The following is a 17,346-nucleotide window of genomic DNA, read 5'->3' as shown; positions in this document are numbered from 1 at the left end:
AAAAATTTATATAATATTCATCCTGAACTTCTTTCTCTTTGCAAATGTCCACAAAAACAGAGGAGTGCCCCAAAGAATGAATGGCAGTTAAATGTTAGAATCCCAAAGAACCCCCCACCAGCAAAAAAGCATTGCATCCCCACCGAGCACTCAAGCATGCAGCAAAGCATCAATAAAGACACAGACTTGCAGTTACCCAAAGACTACCCGTTCACCCGGTACTTGACATACCACAGGCTCTCTCTCTCCCTAATAAGGGAAAAAGAGGGTTTTCACAGCTAGAGGGGAGACAACAAAGCAACTCACTCATTGATGGTGTCAAAAGTCCGTTGTGTCGCTTTTTCCGACCACTGTACCCAAGGAAATCTGGTCTTTGGGCACACAGCCAGCAGCCAGCTCTCTGCTTACAATCTTCCATCTCCCCTCCCATGACGCATCAGGCTGTGGCAGCAGTGCCCTTGAAACTGCCGGCCTCCAGAGCCATGAAAGGCCGGCACCCTGAAGGTGCGTTAGTCTTCCAGGCCGCATGCTTAGCATATCGAAAAGCGGCCAGTTGTTAGATCCTGAGAATGGGTCCCATTTCTGTAAAGAACCAAAGTCAGCATGTACCACCAAGTCAGAGTCTTCAAAAGAACCGTGAAAGTGAAAAAAAGAGATATGAAAGATAGAAATCGAGCTCTTTCTGAAGATGCAGGCAAAGGAGTCACTGTTAGGTGCCAAAGGAGTCGCTGTTAGTGGAAGGGAGGAAGTGGCAACAGGAATGATTGAAAACAAGAGGGAGTGGTTCATGAAAGTTGGAGAAATTGATGTTCATGCTGTCAGGTTGGAGATTTTCAAGACAAAATATGAGTTGCTGCTCTTCCAAACTGCATCTGGCTTCATTGTGGCAGTAGGGGAATTCATGGATAGACATGTCAGTGACAACAGAACATCTCTGCTCTCTAACAGGTGATACAAAGGATCTTTCCTTGGTGAGTAGAAATGCTCACAATTTCATTGGTTATCTCAATATCAGATCCTTTAACAATGAACTGCTGCTTGGAAAGGCAGCAGAGTGGGTGGCAATCTGGGTTCAATCATAAGCTTTGGTGTTCTCTGTGCGGAGTATGCATGTGCAATTTTGCAATTTTGCAATTTGCAGTTTTCCTGTGGGTTGTCTGTTTTCTTCTTGCATCCCATTAATGTGTGGGTTGGTAGGTTAACTAGCCATTGTAAATTACCCCTTGTATGTAAATAACTGGCAGAATCCAGGGAATGCTGATACGAATGAGGGGAGAATAAAGGAGAACTGTTAAAATCACATTTTTGATGGTCAGGTGATCTTTATGTGTTGAGGGAGCTGATCTCGTGCTGTACGGTCCCATGGTTCAGGCTAACCTGTAATGCTATCAGCCAGATTGTCACTGTTTCAGGCAAGACAGTGGCCATACTTCATTAGGAGTTTGAAGAGATTTGGCATGTCAACAAATACACTCAAAAACTTCTATAGAGGTACCATGGAGAGCATTCTGACAGGTTGCATCATGGTTTGGTATGAAGGGGCTACTGCTCAGGACCGAAAGAAGTTGCAGAAGGTTGTAAATCTAGTCAACTCCATCTTGGGTACTAGCCTACAAAGTAACCAGGACATCTTCAGGGAGCGGTGTCATAGAAAGACAGCTTCCCTTATTAAGGACCTCCAGCACCCAGAGCATGCCCTCTTCTCACTGTTACCATCAGGTAGGAGGTACAGAATCCTGAAGGCACACACTCAGCGATTCAGGAACAGCTTCTTCCCCTCTGCCATCCAATTGAATCTTTTTGAATCTTTGGACACTACCTCATTTTTTAAAATATACAGCATTTCTGTTTTTGCACATTTTACAAAATCTATTCTATATACCTATACCGTTATTTATTTATTTATTTATTTATCTATCTATTTATTTATTTATTTTTTAATGTTATTTATTATTATTATTCCATTTTCTCTGCTAGATTATGTATTGCATTGAACTGCTACTGCTGAGTTAAATTTCACATCACATGCCGGTGATAATCAACCTGATTCTGATTCTGAAGAAGGCTTGCTGGTGCCTCAACTTCATTAGAAGTTTGAGGAGATTCACTATACTGCATCTCAAAGATTCTGGTTGCATTGCAGCCGAGCTTGGAGGCTCCAATGCAGAGGATAACGAGGGGCTGCAGGGGTTAACAGTCTCTGCCAGCTTAGCTACTACTGATAACACAAAGACTTTTACAAGGCTCTTCGATACAAGTATTTGGAGAAAATGGAGGGATATTTACCATGAGCAGGCAGAAAGATTAATTTAGTTAGATGCCATTTAATTACTTGGAACAAACATGGTGGGCTGAAGCGTCTGTCCCTGTGCTCTACAATTCAATGTTCTATGCTCCTTCTTCTATGAGACTTACAAGGATGTTGCCCAGACTCAGGGGACTGAGTTGTAATGAGAGGTTGAATAGGCTGGATATTATTAACTTCAGTGTAGAAGAACGAGGGGTGATCTTACAGAGGTGTATAAAATCAAGTGGTCACACATCGATAAGATGAAAGCACTCAAATTTTTTCTGAAGAACTAGAACTAGAGGGTGTAGGTTTAGGGTAAAAGGGGAAAAGATTTAATTGGAACATGAGGGCAGCTTCTTTACCCAGAGGTAGTAGATGGGATGATCTGCCAGAGGAAGTGGATGAGGTATGTATATTAAGTAACTTAAGTACTGGATAGGAGGGTCCATTCATTTGTTTCTGATGTACCATTTCGTATGACAAGGCCGATCATGGCCTTTGATAAGCCATGATTGTTCTTGGCTAATTTTTCTACAGAAGTGATTTGACATTGTCTTCTTCTGGGCAGTGTCTTTACAAGATGTGTGACCCCAGCCTTTATCAAAACCCTTTAGAGATTTTCTGCATGGTAATGGTAATATAACGAGTACTAGTGATATGCACCAGCTGCTCATACAACCATTCGCCACCTGCTCCTGTGGCTTCATGTGACCCTGGTCATGGGGCTAAGCAGGTGCTGCACCTCACCCAAGGGAGGCCTGCAAGCTCGTGGAGGGAAGGGGTGCCTTTCCCTCCTTTGGTGGAGATGTACTGTATCCCCACCCCCACCCCAGGATGGAGATGTGTCAGAACAGAAACAGTGAAGGGCAAGACCAAAGCTTCCTATAACAATGCCTGCATCTGTATGACTAAGAGATCAATATAGATATTACTTTATGATGGTCATCACTGATTAGCAAGAAGGTGAGTGTTCTGTTAAATCCTGGAAAGTGGAATTAAGTTGTGTTTCACTATTATCAAATTCTAAGTCAAGCTAAAAGTGGTATAACCAACTACACGAGAGGTGAGAAGGAAAGACAACTAGAAATTACTATTGATTACAGCTACAAGCACTAACAGAATGATTTGAGAATCTTCTGCCTGCTATTTTAACTGAAGTGTTAACAAACAGGTTAATACCTTCATTATTATAGTAGATGAATGCCAAATGAACAGCTTAGCACTGCCTGATAACACAGTCAGCCTTACATTCTACCATCCATTGTCTAAACATCTAGAATACTAACCAGATGCTCTGTTATCAACAACATATGAATGAACATTGTTGGATCCCATAAATCAGTTGGTGTCAGAACAAAGGGTTAAGATGATCCCTCCTGGTTGTTTCAAAAGTCATATCCAACTGAGTAGAGCAATGAAGATGACAAATGAAGCATTATGGCCTCTGCTACCACACTGTGTAGTAAATCTGAATGACAGATACCTGAAGGAGCTAGCAGACCCCTTTAAAGAATACTCTGTATTTGACAGATAAATTGTGTTTCATTGTAGAGCTTACATGACAGAGCAGTATCCTCTATAATTAAACTGATGGCAGGTATGATGAATAAAAGGCCAATCATACAGATTTAATTATACACAACCAGCAATGTGAAGTGTGCAAAAGCGAATTAATGAGCACAATAAAGTTTAAAAGTCTCTTTACGTCACCTAAATCATTTGGTAGAAAGCTACTACCTAAAGAAAAGCCCCGTATAGCAACTGTGATATTAGCTAGAGTGGAATCCTGGAAAGAAGCAGCCATTTTTATGCATATTGTGTTCATATTGGTACCAACAACAAAGGTAGGAAAAGGGAAGAGGTCCTGAAAACAGACTACAGGGAGTTAGGTAGGAAGTTGAGAAGCAGAACCTCAAAGGTAATAATCTCGGGATTACTGCCTGTGCCACGCGACAATGAGTGTAGGAATAGGATGAGGTGGAGGATAAATGTGTGGTTGAGTGATTGGAGCAGGGGGCAGGGATTCAGATATTTAGATCATTGGGACCTTTTTTGGGGCAGGGGTGACCTGTACAAAAAGGACGGGTTGCACTTGAATCCGAGGGGGACCAATATCCTGGGAGGAAGGTTTGCTAAGGTTATTGGGGAGAGTTTAAACTAGAATTGCTATGGGGTGGGAACCGAACTGAAGAGACGGTTAACTCTCAAATAGAGAAAGCTTGGAGACTGTGCGAGAGGGAGGATAGGCAAGTGATAGAGAAGGGATGTGCTCAGATTGAAGGTTTGAGATGTGCCTATTTTAATGCAAGACGCATCATGAACAAAGCAGATGAGCTTAGAGCGTGGATCAGTACTTGGAGCTCTGATGTTGTGGCCCTTACAGAGACTTGGATGGCTCAGGGGCAGGGGCGGTTACTTAGAGTGCCAGGCTTTAGATGTTTCAGAAGGGATAGGGAGGGAGGCAAAAGAGGTGGGGCACGGATCTGCTGATCAGAGATAGTGTCACAGCTGCAGAAAAGGAGGAAGTCATGGAGGAATTGTCTACTGAGACTCTGTGGTTGGAAGTTAGGAACAGGAAGGGGTCAATAACTCTACTGGGTGTTTTTTATAGATTGCCCACTAGTAACAGGGACATCGAGGAGCAGATAGGGAGACAGATTCTGGAAAGGTGTAACAATAACAGGGTTGTTGTGGTGGGAGAGTTTAATTTCCCAAATATTGATTGGCCTCTCCCTAGAGGAAGGTGCTTATATGGGATGGACTTTGTTAGGTGTGTTCAGGAAGATTTTCTGATATAATTTGTAGATAAGTCTGTACTTGATCTGGTATTGGGAAATGAACCTGGTCAGGTGTCAGATCTCTCAGTGGGAAAGCAGTTTGAAGATAGTGATCACAATGCTATCTCCTTTACCATAGCATTGGAGAGGGATAGGAACAGACAAATTAGAAAAGCGTTTAATTGGAGTAAGGGGAAATATGAAGCCATCAGACAGGATCTTGGAAGCATAATCTGAGTGCAGATGTTCTCAGGGAAATGTACAGCAGAAATGTGGCAAATGTTCAGGAGATATTTGTGTGGAGCTCTGCATAAATACATTCCAATGAGACAGGGAAGTTATGGCAGGGTACAGGAACTGTGGTTTACAAAGACTGTTGAAAATCTAGTCAAGAAGAAAAGAAATGCTTATGAAAGGTTCAAAGAACTAGGTAATGATAGAGATCCTGAAGATGATAGGAACAGACAAGTTAGGAAATTAGGAGAGACAGAAGGGGTCATGAGAAGGCCGTGGCAAGCAGGATGAAAGAAAACCTTAAGGCATTCTACAAGTATGAGAAGAGCAAGAGGATAAGATATGAGAGAATAGGACCAACCAAGTGTGACAGTGGAAGAGTGTGGATGAACTAGAGGAGAAAGCAGAAGTACTTAATGAATACTTTGTTTCAGTATTCACTATGGAAAAGGATCTTGGTGATTGTAGGGATGACTTACAGTGGATTGACGAGTTTGAGCATATAGACATTAAGAAAGAGGATGTGCTGGAGCTTTTGCAAAGCATCGAGTTGGATAAGTCTCCAGGACCGGATGAGATGTACCCCAGGCTACTGAGGGAGATGAGGGAGGAGATTGCTGAGCTTCTGGCAATAATCTTTGCATCATTATGGGGACAGGAGAGGTTCCAGAGGATTGGAGGGTTGCAAATGTTGTTCCCTTATTCCAGAAAGAGAGTAGAGATAGTGTACGAAATTATAGACCAGTAAGTCTTACTTCAGTGGTTGTTAAGTTGATGGAAAAGATCCTGAGAGGCAGAATTTATGAACATTTGGAGAGGCATAATAGGATTAGGAATAGTCAGCATGACTTTGTCAAAGGCAGGTCATGCCTTATGAGGGTGATTGAATTTTCTGAGGATGTGACTAAGCACATTGATGAAGGTAGAGCAGCAGATATAGCATATATGGATTTCAACAAGGTATTTGATAAGGTACCCCATGCAAGGATTATTAAGAAAGTAAGGAAGCATGGGACCCAAGGGGGCCTTGCTTTTGGATCCAGAATTGGCTTGCCCACAGAAGGCAAAATATTGCTGTGGACAGGTTATATTCTGCATGGAGGTCGGTTACCAGTGGTGTGCCTCAAGGATCTGTTCTGGGATCCTTCTCTTTGTGATCTTTATAAATGACCTGGATGAGGAAGTGGAGGGACAGGTTAGTAAATTTGATGATGACACAAAGGTTCGGGGTGTTGTGGATAGTGTGAAAGGCTGTCAGAGGTTACAGCAAGTCATTGATAGGATGCAAAACTGGGCTGACAAGTGGCAGATGGCGTTCAACCCAGATAAGTGTGAGGTGGTTCATTTTGCTGGTCAAGTATGATGGCAGAATATAGTATTAATGGTAAGACTCTTGGCAGAGTGGAGGATCAGAGGGATCTTGGGGTTTGAGTCCATAAGATACTCAAGGCTGCTGCGCAGGTTGACACTGTGGTTAAGAAGCCATAATGTGCATTGACCTCATTAACTTTAAGAGCCAAGTGGTAATGTTACAACTAGTCAGACCCCGCTTGGAGTACTGTGCTCAGTTCTGGTCACCTCACTACAGGAAGGATGTTGAAGCCATAGAAACAGTGCAGAGGAAATTTACAGAAATGTTGTCTGAATTGGGGAGCATGCCTTATGAGAACAGTTGAGTGAACTTGGCCTTTTCCCCATGGAGTGGCAGAGGATGAGAGGTGACCTGATAGAGGTGTATGAGATGACGAGAGGCATTGATCACGTGGATAGTCAGAGGCTTTTTCCCAGGGCTGAAATGGCTAGCATGAGAGGGCACAGTTTTAAGGTGCTTGGAAGCAGGTACAAAGGAGATGTCGGAGAAGTTGTTAACACAGTGAGTGGTGAGTGGATGGAATGGTGACGGTGCAGGAGGCGGAAACGATAGGATCTTTTTAGAGAATCCTGGAGATGTACATGGAGCTTGGAAAAATAGAGGGCTATGGGTAACCCCAGGTTATTTCTAAAGTAAATATGTGTTCGGCACAGCATCGTGGGCTAAAGGGCCTGTATTGTGCTGTAGGTTTTCTATGTTTCGATAAATTTAATAAAAGCACCTTATCCAGTGGTGGATTAAGTTTAGTCTACACTTTCCATTGGAATTTTGTCTGTCAGGAAATCAATCCTATTTTCCCTCTGTCAGTTGTACACCTAATGCATTCACAAGTTGTGTGTTGCTTATCTCCTCCCTATAAGTTGACTGCTTACTGCTCCAGCTTACTGCTCCAGCTACAAACTTTAGTCACAGCATTGCTAGGAATAATACTACGTTGCTACAGAGAAAGTTGTTGAGGGAATATAGTCTATCGAATTTATATGTACTTTCTGTTTGTGTTTGATAAAGTGCTACACAAAAGTCCTTTAGCTGTTATGATGACCATGGAATAGCAAAAAAATAAATTTGATATGGACAGAAGGGAAATGTGTGCTAAACAATTGCTTTACTGTTCACTAAAGGCACAGAGGGGTGTTCTCCGAAATCAGTACTGGGACCATTGCTTTTTCTCATATAAACTTTGGTTAGGCCACACTTGGAGTGTTGTGTGCAGTGCTTGTTGCTCCAACATGGGAAGAAATTGAAGAAATAAAATTCAAAAATCCAGGGCACCAAGGGACTTGGGAGTACTCGTGCAGGATTCACTGAAGATTAACGCAGGTTGAGTCGGTTGTGAGGAAGGCAAATACAGTGTTAGCATTAATTCCAAATGAACTAGAATATAAAAACAAAGGGTGTAATACTGAGGCTTTATAAGGCACTGGAGAGACCTCACCTGGAGTATTGTGAACAGTCTTAGGCCACTTATCTAAGAAAGGATGAGTTCCCATTGGAAAGGGTTCAGAGGAGGTTCATGAAAATTTTCCTGGGAAAGAAAGGGGTATCATATGAGAAGCATTTGATGGCTCTGGGACCGTACTCGCTGGAGTTTAGAAGGACAAGTGGGGTCTCATTGAACCTATTGCATACCAAAAGACTTTGATGGAGTGGGTGTTGAGAGGGCTTTTTTTTTATAGTGGGGCAGTCTAGGACCAAAGCGCACAACTCCAGAGTGAGGGACATCCATTTAGAACAGAGATGAGGAGGAATTTCTCCAGCCAACGGGTGGTGAAGATGTAGAATTCCTGACCATGGATGGCTGTGGAGGCTAATTCATTGGGTGTATTTAAGGTGGAGGTTGATTGGTCCTCATTTAGTCTTCTTATGGGGAGAAGGCAGGAGAATGGGGTTGAGAGGGAAATAGATCAGCCCTGATGGAATGGAAGAGCAGATTCGATGGGTTGAATGGTTTAATTCTGATCCAGTGTCTTATGGTCTTTTGGTCCCAAAGGTTGGACAACCTTGCATTGTTTTCTCTGGAGCATCAGAGGCTGAGGGGACACCTGAAAGATATTTATAAAATTCATAACTGACATACAGTATCTAGAATAGATAATAAGAATCTCTTTCCCAGGATAGAAGTGCTAAATACTAGTGGGCATAAGCTGTGATAGATATTCATTTCCAACGCATATGTTTGCTAAACTCACTTTCAAACCTAGCAGATGCCACCTGTAAGATCAAACAAATGTAAGTAAACTCCCAACTAATATTTCCTTGTTTAAAATCTTGTCATAAATGGGAGTCAGTCTTCAGTTCTTAAAATGAAAATGGAAAGCTGAGATCTACTGTATGTCTTCAAAAAGTTTCTAGCCTGTTTTGTAAAAAGATTATACATGTGGTCACCCATGTGGCAAGGAGACAGTATAAATATAGACAGAAGTTCAGGTTTATTAGAAACGGGAAAAAAGAACATCAAGAAGCATGGAAGAAATGTGGGGTGAGCTAGAATCCATTCCTCTGTCTTTGTTTTCTGCAATTTTGTATCGTTGGTATGTGTTTTTAGTATATAGGAATTGCACCTGTGTTTTGGAAATCCTTTGTGTGAGAGAAATGCTTTGTGTTTTATAAATGGTTTGTAATTTGAAAATGTTTAAGATAGAAATCCTTTGTGAGTTTTAAATGTGTTTTAAGAATGATTAGATTTAAATGTATATCACTGAAAATAAATGAACTGTGTTTTAAACTATGTTAGCTGGAAATAACTTCTCTTTGGTAAAGAGAGAGGGGAACCACCACTCGAATAATGGGTATTAGCAGGTAAACTCGCTGTGGAGAATAAACAAGGAAGTGAGCTAATCTTTGAAGATTGGGTAGTTCCAGTTTAATCTCTCTTTAGTAAGAGTACTCACAGTTATTTATATCCGATAGGGCTTAAGGTCTTCGTTTTGGTTTAGAACTTTGTGCTTAGCAAACCCAATACCATCACAAAGTTTCAGGTGATAGGGGAAAAGTTTAAAGGAGATGTGTGGGCCGAGTATTTTTTTTACACAGGGGGTGATGGATGCCTGGAACCTTCTGCCAGAGCTGGTGAAATCCGATACAGTGGTGATGCTTAAGGCTTTAATGTAAGGCTACAGTAGTAAGGCTTTTATAGAGGCACATGAATATCCAGGAAATGGATGGATATGGATCATGTGCAGACAAAAGGGATTAGTTTTATTTTGAATGTTCCTGTGCAGTAATATTCTATCTTCTATGTTCTATATCAATGAGGATGCAGGGTCAAATTTCAACATTTTCAGAGGTAGAAAACTTTGTGGTGAGCTAAATAATGAATAGTAAATACATCAGGAGTCATGGATAGTCTGGCAGAATGGGCAAAGGAATAGCCGATGAAATTAGAGAGGAGTGAAGTGATGCATTTCAGCTGAAAGATTGATAAGTTAATAAAGACGACATGGCACATTTCTAAATGATGTACTGGAAGCTGGAACAGAAGGGCTTAAAGCATCTGTGCATCAATATTTGCAAGTGGCAGGATGTGATGAGAGTGAATGGTATGTTTATGATCTTCTTAAATAGAGATATAATATAGAAAAACAGAAAAGTTATGTAGAAACATGGGAAGGCCATTGGAGGATTGCTGCCGATTCTGATCTCGAGCACAGATTTAAAGCATGGATAAAAGATGGTGATGGAATATAAGGTAAAATTTATTTGTATAAGCATTGTTTCTGATCTGGACTCATGGATTCTGTTAGATGGAAATAGAATTAAACACAGCTTTTGTAGAATAGTTGGACAGATACTTGCAATGGAATAATTTGCAAGCTTCTGTGTAAAGAGTGGGGGAATGGGGCTGACTGGATAATTTGATCAAGAGCATGCTCGACTTGGATTTGCTAAATGTGCATCTTCTATACTGTAACAATTCTATATATCTATGATTAAACAATCGGGACAGATAATGTACAGAGGCACCACTTCTCTTAACATATTCCTATGTTTATATTCTTCTAGTTAGCTAGGACCTGTGACCTGGCCAGACAGTGGTAGAAGATCAAGACAAGAGTGAAGATGAAGGTAGGCGTCGTTTGATTTGACACCATAGCCAAAGGTCCATGTCATTTGGAGCTGGCTGAGGTGGGATCTACACAAGGTGGTTCAATGGGCATAAGTGGCCTTTGGCATCTGGTGAGAAAGGTTGTGCTACTGCCAGACATCCAGAGGGTATGGCTATACACATGTCCCTCTCTGGATGAGCCAGGTGGTAACACACCTCCGAATCACAACGCATTGCCTGCAAAGAATGGTAGCTGCAATCCCTGTGAAGTAGTGTATTGGCCTCAAATGTTGCTTTCACATTAGGGAGAATGAAACATGCACAGATTTTTTTTTTTGCAGCAGGGAGTATTGGTCATCTCCCAACTATCTATTATGTCTTTAGTTCCATTCTGGAAAGACTCAGATGTGAAATGCTATCCTCATTGTGGTTTGCATTGATCGCTGGAGTAGTTCAAATAGTTAAGTGAGGAAAATCTTCCTAATCTTCTATTGCCTCAACACTGTCACCAGGTCCTTCTTCCTAGTAGTATATCAAGAAACAAGCAGTTTTTGTAAAAGATTTGAAATGAAGATAAAATTCTTCGGCACGTTGCACACTTTGGAGATTTTGTACAGGGATTCTTCAAATTATGAATGCTCGATTGATGAATTTTCAATATAAGACAACTTACGCTTTGGATACTTGTCTACTTTGTGAATCAGACTTTGTTTACAGAAATACATCGCACCAAAACATCCATAAATCACATAGCCTTATTGATTCAGCAACACCTGTTCTGAGTCAAAAAATGATTGTTACGTTCATAAAGTGTAGAAAAAGATTTACAATATCACAAAGGATCCCATCTACACTGCTTATTCCCATCAGGGAAGAGGCTACACAACATCCATGCCAGAACCACTAGTCTCAAAAACAGTCACTTTCCCTAAGCCATCAAGCTGATCAACTCCTCCACCATTAACCCACCCACCACCATCTGGCAGCTCTCCATTCATACCAGCCACTCCTTTCCACAGAAACCTTCACTGCCCTATGTATTGCCATCTTACTCTTACACACCACACTTCATACCTACTCCTACAGTAGTAGTAATTGTCCTGTTGTGTTTTTCTACACCCTGCTGCTACCCAGAGAGTTCCTAGCATCACTTTATGTACAAACTGTACATACAAGCAGTCTATGTCTATAAGCTAATCATATATTGTATAATCTGCACCTAGAATATTGTGTGAAGTTTTGGTCCAGTGAAGGTTCACCAGATTGATTCCTGGGATGGCAGGACTTTCATATGAAGAAAGACTGAATCGACTAGGCTTATACTCACTGGAATTTAGAAGATTGAGGGGGGATCTTATTGAAACATATAAAATTCTAAAGGGATTGGACAGACTAGATGCAGGAAGATTGTTTCCGATGTTGGGGAAGTCCAGAACGAGGGGTCACAGTTTAAGGATAAAGGGGAAGCCTTTTAGGACTGAGATGAGGAAAAACTTCTTCACACAGAGAGTGGTGAATCTGTGGAATTCTCTGCCACAGGAAACAGTTGAGGCCGGTTCATTGGCTATACTTAAGAGGAAGATAGATATGGCCCTTGTGGCTAAAGGGATCAGGGGGTATGGAGAGAAAGCAGGTACAGGGTTCTGAGTTGGATGATCAGCCATGATGCAGGCTCGAAGGACTGAATGGCGGTGTAGGCTCAAAGGGCTGAATGACCCACTCCTGAACCTATTTTCTATGTTTCTATGTTTCTATATGTATGGCCATACTCAATAGCACATTAAGTTTTAAAGACTGCTTTTATAATTATATTTCTATAACTATAAGAAGGTGAGTTCTTTCTCCTTGCATGGGCGTTTTTCCTTAAGTACAGTAGCCAGAGTGCAGGTGCAGGAAATGTCAGAGGCATGGGTGGCACAGCAAGGCAGGCAGAACACCAAACGCAGTGAGTTCTTTCTCCTTATGTGTTTTTTTTTTCTTATTTTTTAAACTATAAAAGCGAGACAGGGTCTAGTGAAGCGGCCAGTGCTAGAGCAGCCATCGTTGGAGTGGGGGCCAGAGTCAGAGTGGGAACTTAGAGGCTTCAACGAGAAGAGGCTGAGGCCAAGGAAACAGGTAGGTAGGGTAGTATTTTTCCTTTCGTCATTGCTGATTTGGTCTTGGTTGTCCATTGTACAGTGCAGCCAGGATGGCAGACATGGCAGTAGAATGCTCCTCCTGTAGGATCTGGGAATTTATGGAACCTGATGGTTTCCCTGATAACTATACCTGCAGGAAGTGCAGCCAACTCCAGCTCATGAAGGACTGAAGTAAGGAGTTGGAGCTGGAGTTAGATGCACTAAGGATCATCAGGCAGGCAGTGTAATTGGTAGATGAGATTTATGAGCAGGTGGTTACATCCAGAGTGCAGAATTCAGGAAGTAAGGTCAATACCAGGAGAGGTAAAGGGAGAAAGAAGTCAGTGCAGGTTCCCTTTGTGGCCATTTTCCTCAGCACCAGGTATATCCCTTTGGGTACTGCTGTGAGGGATGACCTACTGGGGAAGGCAGCAGCAGCCACACCAATAGCACTGTGGTTGACTCTGAGCCTCGGAAGGGTAGGGTGAAGTCAGGCGGAGCAATAGTCATAGGGCACTCAATAGCTAGGGGACAGGTAGGAGATTCTGTGGCAGCAAAAGAAACACTAGGATAGTGTGTTGCCTCCTTGGGCTAGGGGCCAGGATTTCTCTTAGCAGTTGCAGAATATTCTTGAAGGGGAGGGTGAGCAGTCAGAGGTCATGGTACCTATTGGTACTGATGACGTAGGCAGGAGAGGGGTAGAGGTCCTGCACAGTAAGTTCAGGGAGTTAGGAAGGAGGCTGAAGAGCAGGACCTCCAAGATAGTAATCTCCGGCGTACTCCCAGTGCTATGACCTAAGGAAGGTCAGAACAGGAAGATAGTGCAGAAAAATGAGTGGCTGAAGAGATGGTGCAGGGGGCAGGGTTTCAAGTTCTTCGAGCATTGGAAACTTTTCTGGGGAAGGGGTGACCTGTACAAGTGGGACGGTTGCACCTGAACTGGAGGAGAAACAGTATCCTGCTAGGGATGTTTGCTAATGCTTTTGGGGACCATTTAAACTAGATTTTCAGTGGAGTGGCAACTGAAGTGAAGAAGAATAGGATGGGATGATTGGCACACAAATAGAACCAGCTTGTAGGGAGTTAGTGAGGGAGGATAGACAGATACAGAGCAAAGATGCACTCTCCCTGATGGTTTGAGATGTGTCCATTCTAATGCAAGGAGTGTCCTAAACAAGGCAGAAGTTACGAGCATGGATCAATACATGGAACTATAATGCAGTGGCCATTATGTTTCAGGGACAGGAATGGCCACAGAGTATGCTGGGCTTTAGGGTTTCAAAAGGGAGAGGGAGGGAGGCAAAAGAGGAGGTGGGGGATAGCATCGTAAATCAGGGATAGTATCACGGCTGCAGAAAAGGGGTAAGTCATGGAGAGATTGTCCACTGAATCAGTATGGGTGGAAGTCAGAAACAGGAATTGGGCAATAACTCTACTGGATGCTTTTTGTAGACCCCCAATAGTAACAGAGAGACCAAACAGCAAATAGGGAAGCAGATTCTGGAACAGTGCAATAATAATAGGGTGATTTTAACTTCCCTAATATTGACTGGCATCTTCTTAGAGTAAAGGATTTGGAAGAGGTGGAGTTTGTTAGGTGTGTTCAGGACGGTTTCCTGACCCAATATGTAGATAAGCCAACTAAGAGCTGAGGCTGTATTTGATCTGGTATTGGAAAATAAACTTGGTCAGGTGTCAAATCTCTTGGTTGGAGAGCATTTTGGAGGTAGTGATCACAACTCTATCTCTTTCACCATAGCGCTGGAGAGGGATAGAAGCAGACAATTTGGGAAAACATATAATTGGGGTAGGGGATAATATGATGCTATTAGGCAGAAACTTGGGAGCATTAATTAGGAGTAGATGTTCTCAGGGAAATGCTCAGCAGAAATGTGGTAAATGTTCACGGAACATTTGCATGGCGTTCTGCATATGTATGCTCCATTGAGGCAGGAAAGGATGGCAGGATAAAGGAACCATGGTGTACAAAGGATGTAGAAAATCTAGCTAAGAAGAAAAGAAAAGGTTTTGAACAGTTCAAGAAACTAGGTACTGTTAGAGCTCAAGAAAATTACAAGGTTGTCAGGAAGGAGCTTAGAAATGAAATTAAGAGAACTGGAAGGAACAATGAGAAGGCCTCGGCAAGCAGAATTAAGGAAAATCCCATGACATTCTACAAATATGTGAGGAGCAAGGGGATGAGCTGTGTGAGAATAGGATCAATCAGATGCAATAGTGGGAGCACGCACATGGATTTGGAGGAGGTAGCGGAGGTACTTAATGAATACTTTGCTTCAGTACTCACCAGGGAAAAGAACCTTGACAATTGTGGGGATGATTTACAGCGGACTGAAACACTTGAGCATATAGACATTAAGAAAGAGGATGTGCTGGATCTTTTGAAAACCATTAAACTCGATAAGTTGTCGGGTCCAGATGAAATATACCCCAGGCTACTGTGGGAGGTGAGTAAGATTCCTGAGCCTTGGCAGCATGGAGGATCAGCGAGATCTTGGGGTTTCTGTCCGTAGGACACTCAAAACTGCTGCGCAGGTTGACACTGTTGTTAAGAAGGCTAATGGTGGGTTGGCTTTCATCAATCGCTAGACAGTTCAAGAGCCATGAGGTAATGCCACAGCTAAATAAGACTTTAGTTAGACCCCACTTGGAGTATTGTGCTCAGTTCTGGTCACCTCACTACAGGAAGGATGTGAATACTATAGAGAGAGTGCAGAGGAGATTTACAAGGATGTTGCCTGGATTGGAGGGTGTTCCTTATGGAAATAGGTTGAGTGAACTTGACCTTGGAGGGATGGAGGATGAGAGGTGACCTTATAGAGGTGTATAAGATGATGAGAGGCACTGATCGTGTGGATAGCCAGAGGCTTTTTCCCAGGGCTGAAATGGTTAATACAAGGGGGCACAGTTTTAAGGTGCTTGGAAGTAGATACAGAAGGTATGTTAGAGGTAAGATTTTCACACAGAGTGTGGTGTGTGTGTGTGGAATGCACTGTGAGCGACAGTGGTAGAGGCGGATACAATAGGGTCTTTTAAGAGTCTCTTAGATACATACATGGAGCTTAGAAAAAAAGAGGGCTATGTGGTAGGGAAATTCTAGGCAGCTTCTACAGTATATTACATGGTCAGCACAACATTGCAGGCTGAAGGTCCTGTGATGTACTGTAGATTTCTATGTTCTGTGTTCTATCATATTTTTCTGCTTATTGTGTTTTTATGCTGCATCACACTGGAGTAACAATCATTTTGTTCTATGTTACAATAAACAATCTTCAATTTTGATCTTGAAACTTGAATCATGAATGCCCCAAAATGTATGGAATGGAAAGGCAGCTCTTATAAATTAACCAGCAACAAATGTGTACCTAGATAATTATCTCATAGAATAGCATACTTGTTTTACCAAAGGTGTTTGGATGGATTGTTGGGAATCAATGACAGCAATATTACCCAATCACTGACAATATCATCTGCCTAATTTGCATAGATCCTTTTTGGCACATTGCATTTTCCTTACCAAATGTTTCCAGTATACCAAATTCTATTAAGGTATGTATATTCAACAAATGAAGCTTTGAACTCTACACAGCACCTATGGAAACATTGTGAGCTGCAATACCACATTTTACAGCTTGTTTACACAAAGTACACTGCAGATGCTGGGGTCAAAGCAACACGTATGACATACTGGAGGAACTCAGCAGGCCGGGCAGCATCCGTGGAAATGAGCAGTCAACGTTTCCGGCTGAGACCCTTCGTCAGGACTGAAGAGGGAGGGGCAGGGACCCTATAAAGAAGGTGGGGGGAGGGTGGGAAGGAGAAGGCTGGTCAGTGCCAGGTGAAAAACCAGTGAGAAACTGCAGCTTGTTTGTTGGAAATATCATACTGGATGTTTTCCTCTCCTGTAACAGAACAATATGGAGATTAAACAGCATCAAACAGTTAATCAGTGTTTCTGAGCAGCATTCACATATGGAAATTTTATGAGTTAAAAGAAAAAACAGTGGCATTTTTTTGGGAATCATAAACAAAAGAAGAAGCAGCCAAGATATTTTGATACTTCATGAAAATAACGGTACATTTCAATGAATTTTATTACAATCTGATCTGCCATATAGAACGATGGCTGCATACTGGCAAACGTGGTGATCCTATCGTTAGAATATTCTGATGTACCACAGTTTCCCATGTGGCATCCTTTCCTTTAATTAGCAGTTTCTGATTCCATATTAAATAACTGCTCATTATTGATTCTAAAATATCTATTTCGTACATGGCAGTTTCACTGAAAAACTGTCTATTGGCACAAATCATTGTGTGTTAATGAACCCAATCCAAAATTAATATTTGCTCAGAAAAGCTGTTAATATATCAAGCAAATACCAAATCTTTTCAATTTTTATCAGAATAACACAATTTGAAATGTTGATATTAAGGAGAACTCACCAAGCATAGAGATTGCTAGAGCAGTAGCTCTCAGAAGATGAAAATTG

This window comes from Hypanus sabinus, chromosome 1 (assembly GCF_030144855.1).
Source record: "Hypanus sabinus isolate sHypSab1 chromosome 1, sHypSab1.hap1, whole genome shotgun sequence".
NCBI classification, from domain to species: domain Eukaryota; kingdom Metazoa; phylum Chordata; class Chondrichthyes; order Myliobatiformes; family Dasyatidae; genus Hypanus; species Hypanus sabinus.
The sequence above is the reverse complement of the archived record's forward strand: the minus strand, read 5'-3'. Positions refer to the sequence as shown.